Raw genomic sequence first — 6,621 nt, forward strand, 5'->3', positions numbered from 1 at the left:
TGAGAACAAACTATCACAGTAGCAATCATTTGTCCCTAAACTAGGGGCGTACATAGAAATCACTGGGCCCCATAGCAAGAATCTGAATTGGGCCCCCTAACCCCGCCAACTACCAACCCCTGGCCCATCCCACCTCCTATCCTGGATCCTCCCCTGCCACACCCCAATAAAGAAATGTATACATACGTTTGTACGTATTCATACTGACCCAGAGAATAAGGGGAAAAGGTCAGTTTTGCGGCAAAGGGAATGCTGTAGGAACAAAGCCCTGTGGTATCTTAATCTATGGGACTTCTGTGGATATTCCATAAAAGTATAAAGCTGCAGTCCTCTGTAACACTACCAATAACACAGTGATAACTCTCTGAGTACAGATCATGTAGTAGATGTCACCTGCAGTCCTATGTAACACCACAAACACAGTGATGGCTCTCTGATTACAAAAAAATGTGGTAGTGTTACCTGCAGTTCTATGTAAAACCACAGATAACACTAGTGCTGATAATGTGGTAGTGTTACCTGCAGTCCTATGTAAAACCACAGATAACACTAGTGCTGATAATGTGGTAGTGTTACCTACGTCCTTAGTATGCCACCCTGTGCCTCTCCCACAGACTCCATGCTGCTGGCGCTGCCTCCGCTTTCTTCGTCTTCTTTCCCTGCACAGAACGTCCTGATGCAGCTGCTTCAAGACATAGGAACACTGTCGGCATGGTGATGGTGACACACACACACACAGAGGGAGACAACATACATACATACAATAAATATGATCACCAATATATATATATATATATATATATATATATATTTGTGGTCATGGCTACGGCCAAGAGGTAACTGAAGAACCCTAGGGAGAGAAACAACGGGAACAACCTAACCCAGCTAGGCGTGTCTTAGCTGACCTGACTAAATGGCTTGTTGTGTGCCCCAAGCCATGATCGTGGGTAGGCCTATAAGTGGGCATACCCTGTGGAAATGAGAAGATAAGGGAGGGAGGGTAGGGCACCTGAGAACACACGCCTGGAAGTGAAGGTGTGGCTCGTATATGAAGAGCCTCCGCCCCTCCCACAAATGCAGGCTGACTAATCAGCCTTACCAACTTGTGGTCATGGCTACGGCCAAGAGGTAACCGAAGAACCATAGGGAGAGAAACAACGGGAACAACCTAACCCAGCTAGGCGTGTCTTAGCTGACCTGACTAAATGGCTTGTTGTGTGCCCTAAGCCATGATCGTGGGTAGGCCTATAAGTGGGCAAAAACCAAGGCAAGTAGGGTAGACAAGGAATTCGAATGGCATGTGCAAACTAATCCCCAAGCCAACTGCAAGGCATCAGGGATCTAGAGCGAAAATTCAGGGTATATGAGGCAAGACCAGTAGGAGACCTACAACCCATCTTGTGGATGACAAGGCCAGAGACATGATGCTCAATATTGTGGATACTGCCCCAAAGCGGAATAGAGGACCGGGAATACGTTGTGAAATGGATCATAAAAACCAACTGAAACTTGTAAAGTTTGGTTCTAGTGCGAGTACTGGCAATGCCCTAGCGCCAGGATCGTGGGACCGAAACCTAACTGCCTAGACTATGCAGGAATGAGGGCCAAAAAGAACCATGTAGATAGGAAGAGAATCCTTGAATAGTTCCCCAGACAACAGCTACCTGCTAGCCGTGGTCCGCGCGTTGTTCTACTGTGTGCCCCTGAGAATTGTTTTTACGCTTGAGACGTGAAGATCGACCTACTATCTGAAAATGAATTCCTGGTCGTGGTAAAAAGGCAAAGACTGAAATGTTAGAGGGAATTGCCCTACTTGTTCTTCCTCTGGCAGGACCTGAACGAAAGCATGAACAATTAAAGAAAGACGAAATATCTGCAGACAATTATGCTGTAGGGCGAACCGGACCAGTTTGCGGTCAAAACATAAAGTGAGCAATCAACATGGATTATTGGGAAATTAGGGAAGCAGGTATGTATGCGATACATAGGGGCCAAATCAGCCCAGATGCACATATGGACAACCAACCAGGCAATCAGCCCAGCAGGACTGAAAACAGTCATCGGGCCCCCGAAGCCATGGGGCCGAAGCTGTCATCGGGCCCCCGAAGCCATGGGGCCAAAGCTGTCATCGGGCCCCCGAAGCCATGGGGCCGAAGCTGTCATCGGGCCCCCGAAGCCATGGGGCCGAAGCTGTCATCGGGCCCCCGAAGCCATGGGGCCGAAGCTGTCATCGGGCCCCCGAAGCCATGGGGCCGAAGCTGTCATCGGGCCCCCGAAGCCATGGGGCCGAAGCTGTCATCGGGCCCCCGAAGCCATGGGGCCGAAGCTGTCATCGGGCCCCCGAAGCCATGGGGCCGAAGCGGTCATCGGGCCCCCGAAGCCATGGGGCCGAAGCTGTCATCGGGCCCCCGAAGCCATGGGGCCGAAGCGGTCATCGGGCCCCCGAAGCCATGGGGCCGAAGCGGTCATCGGGCCCCCAAAGCCATGGGGCCGAAGCGGTCATCGGGCCCCCAAAGCCATGGGGCAGAACCGGTCATCGGGCCCCCAAAGCCATGGGGCCGAAGCGGTCATCGGGCCCCCAAAGCCATGGGGCCGAGTTTTTTTAAAAATAATTATAACTATAAAAAGTGACCTGAATAAGGTGCAGGTGAAATTAAACCATGAGCCTGACCAATGTGGCAGGCGACACCTAAGATAAACTACGTGGCCTGAATAACATGCAAGGCGAAATATCGTTAGGAACGAGACCTGACCGACGTGGAAGGTGACCCCAATATGATTTCAACTGCATGACCTGAAAAGACGAAGGGAAACGTGACAGAAAATTGAGATAATAACAGACAAACTAAAATTAAACCTGAATAAAATAAGCTGGCAAGCAGGTAAAGATATGTCATTCAAAAGCATAGCTGCACAGGTGGACTGACAACCATTGGTCGGACCCCTGAAGCCATTGGGCTGAAGCAACCACCAGGGGCCCATGGGGCCGGGATGCAAACCTTAGAATTAAGGACGGCTGGGGAAAAGATTGGGGCTTAACCCAATGGGTTTAGTAATCAACCGGGACTTGATAACCTAGAAAGACAAAGACATGAGGTAAAGCTTCTTAATGAAATGAGGCTGAAATGAACCGCAAGTACTAATCTGTAAAATATAAATGAACAAAAGAAAACTTCTGAACGGTGTGCCATAGAAAATAGTATCAGATGGCCGTATGACCTACCAATGTCGATGACAATTGTGAAATCCCCCATGGCGAGAGCCATGCGTGAGAGTCCCCCATGGCGGGAGCCATGCGTGAGAGTCCCCCATGGCGGGAGCCATGCGTGAGAGTCCCCCATGGCGGGAGCCATGCGTGAGAGTCCCCCATGGCGGGAGCCATGCGTGAGAGTCCCCCATGGCGGGAGCCATGCGTGAGAGTCCCCCATGGCGGGAGCTATGCGCGAGAGCCTCTTATGGCGGAACAAGTATCAGATGACCGTGCGAACTACGAATGACGATGCCAGTCGTGAGGTCCTATAAGCGAAGAGCCACTCGTGCGAGCCATGGCCCCCTCCAACAGCAGACCTGGAACACTAACCAGCCTACAACCATGTCGTACCCCTAACAAACAAAACATGAAAAAAACGGTCATGGGGCCCCCAGAGCCATGAGGCCGGATCAGCCAAAGGGCCCCCGAAGACAGAGGGATGACGTTGCGGTGACGATAAGTAATTGAAACGTAAGCCGGACCTGATGGCATATGAAGCGACTTGAATGATTGGATTGGCTAGAAGGTGGCCTAAGGAAGATGACTACCAACAGGCGTTAAAAATATAGACATTAGTAATCCGAAGCACGTGCATACATAAAACACTAACCACCACGAACCATGAACGTAAACATGAAATTGAAACAGAGATGGGAGAAAAAACAAGAGCCTGAGGCATTGCAAGTTCGCTAAGAGAAGTCTTTTATCGTGACAAACAAATAAACAGCAGGAAACTTACTGGCCCACTGACCTCTGCTGAGGAGCTGTTTGGTGAACTGGGGCAGGAGACCAATCTGAGTGAATACGAACCAGAAGTAAAAAGGAGACCAGTCTGAGTGAATATGAACCAGGATTAAAACAGAAAGTAGGCCTATGGAATGTAACAGACCACCGAGGAAGGGAACGTAAGCCTGAAAAGAACGCAGTTATGTTTGTCAGGAGAGAGGTACCAGAGCTGTGGGTGCAGACTGCCCCGGAGAGATTGAGCAAAACCATTACGTAGCAATGAACAGGAGAATGCAGCTTTGAGTGTGAGCAGAGTACAACACATGATGTAACAACAAATGGGTGAATGCAGCTTTGGATGTGAGTGGTACCTAAAAAGATTTATAGGAACTAACTCCTATTACCAACAAAGTTGAAAAGAAATAGAAGTACTTAGGCCCAACGAGCAAACCTGAGGTAGCAGATTCTGAGGCAAAGACGGTTCCAACCGGCCAGGAGAGACGGCCCCGGCCCAAACTACTTACATAGTATGGCGCGTGCATACCACGGTAGCAGAGAGCAAAATAACAAGCTCCATGCTGCAAAGAAAGACTCCTACCACCAGAGAAGCTAGTTTGCTAATGACACCCAGCGGCAGCTGTGCACCTGAGAACACACGCCTGGAAGTGAGGGTGTGGCTCGTATATGAAGAGCCTCCGCCCCTCCCACAAATGCAGGCTGACTAATCAGCCTTACCAACATATATACACACACACACACATATATATATATATATATATACACACACACAGGCATACATAGATAGATTATATACACTGTTCAAAAAAATAAAGGGAACACTTAAACAACACAATGTAACTCCAAGTCAATCACACTTCTGTGAAATCAAACTGTCCACTTAGGAAGCAACACTGAGTGACAATCAATTTCACATGCTGTTGTGCAAATGGGATAGACAACAGGTGGAAATTATAGGCAATTAGCAAGACACCCCCAATAAAGGAGTGGTTCTGCAGGTGGTAACCACAGACCACTTCTCAGTTCCTATGCTTCCTGGCTGATGTTTTGGTCACTTTTGAATGCTGGCGGTGCTTTCACTCTAGTGGTAGCATGAGACGGAGTCTACAACCCACACAAGTGGCTCAGGTAGTGCAGCTTATCCAGGATGGCACATCAATGCGAGCTGTGGCAAGAAGGTTTGCTGTGTCTGTCAGCGTAGTGTCCAGAGCATGGAGGCGCTACCAGGAGACAGGCCAGTACATCAGGAGACGTGGAGGAGGCCGTAGGAGGGCAACAACCCAGCAGCAGGACCGCTACCTCCGCCTTTGTGCAAGGAGGAACAGGAGGAGCACTGCCAGAGCCCTGCAAAATGACCTCCAGCAGGCCACAAATGTGCATGTGTCTGCTCAAACGGTCAGAAACAGACTCCATGAGGGTGATATGAGGGCCCGACGTCCACAGGTGGGGGTTGTGCTTACAGCCCAACACCGTGCAGGACGTTTGGCATTTGCCAGAGAACACCAAGATTGGCAAATTCGCCACTGGCGCCCTGTGCTCTTCACAGATGAAAGCAGGTTCACACTGAGCATATGTGACAGACGTGACAGAGTCTTGAGACCCCGTGGAGAACGTTCTGCTGCCTGCAACATCCTCCAGCATGACCGGTTTGGCATTGGGTCAGTAATGGTGTGGGGTGGCATTTCTTTGGAGGGCCGCACAGCCCTCCATGTGCTCGCCAGAGGTAGCCTGACTGCCATTAGGTACCGAGATGAGATCCTCAGACCCCTTGTGAGACCATATGCTGGTGCGGTTGGCCCTGGGTTCCTCCTAATGCAAGACAATGCTAGACCTCATGTGGCTGGAGTGTGTCAGCAGTTCATGCAAGACGAAGGCATTAATGCTATGGACTGGCCCGCCCGTTCCCCAGACCTGAATCCAATTGAGCACATCTGGGACATGTCTCGCTCTATCCACCAATGTCAAGTTGCACCACAGACTGTCCAGGAGTTGGCAGATGCTTTAGTCCAGGTCTGGGAGGAGATCCCTCAGGAGACCGTCCGCCACCTCATCAGGAGCATGCACAGGCGTTGTAGGGAGGTCATACAGGCAAGTGGAGGCCACACACACTACTGAGCCTCATTTTGACTTGTTTTAAGGACATTACATCAAAGTTGGATCAGCCTGTAGTGTGTTTTTTCCACTTTAATTTTGAGTGTGACTCCAAATCCAGACCTCCATGGGTTGAAAAATTTGATTTCCATTTTTTAATTTTTGTGTGATTTTGTTGTCAGCACATTCAAAATAGACCAATGCTTTTTAATAACCGCAGCTATTAAATGACTGCGTCCCGTGAATGTGGAAATAAAGGGTACACGAGGCCCTGCCTTCTTGTTATTATCCAATGGAGTGTCTGGTCCTAACTTGTCCAAATGTGTCTGAACCAACCATCTAGGGTACCCTCTGTGTATAAATATATGAGCCATGCCCTGTAATCTCTGATCCCGCATAGCCGGGTCCTTGACTATCATGCTGTACGCGTAGAAATTGACTTCTCGGAAGGGACTTAACCATTGCACGTGGATGACAACTATCAAACCGCAGCATGGTATTACAGTCCGTCGGTTTGATAAAAAGGTCAGTGTGTT

This window comes from Bufo bufo, chromosome 4 (genome assembly GCF_905171765.1).
Source record: "Bufo bufo chromosome 4, aBufBuf1.1, whole genome shotgun sequence".
NCBI classification, from domain to species: Eukaryota; Metazoa; Chordata; class Amphibia; order Anura; family Bufonidae; genus Bufo; species Bufo bufo.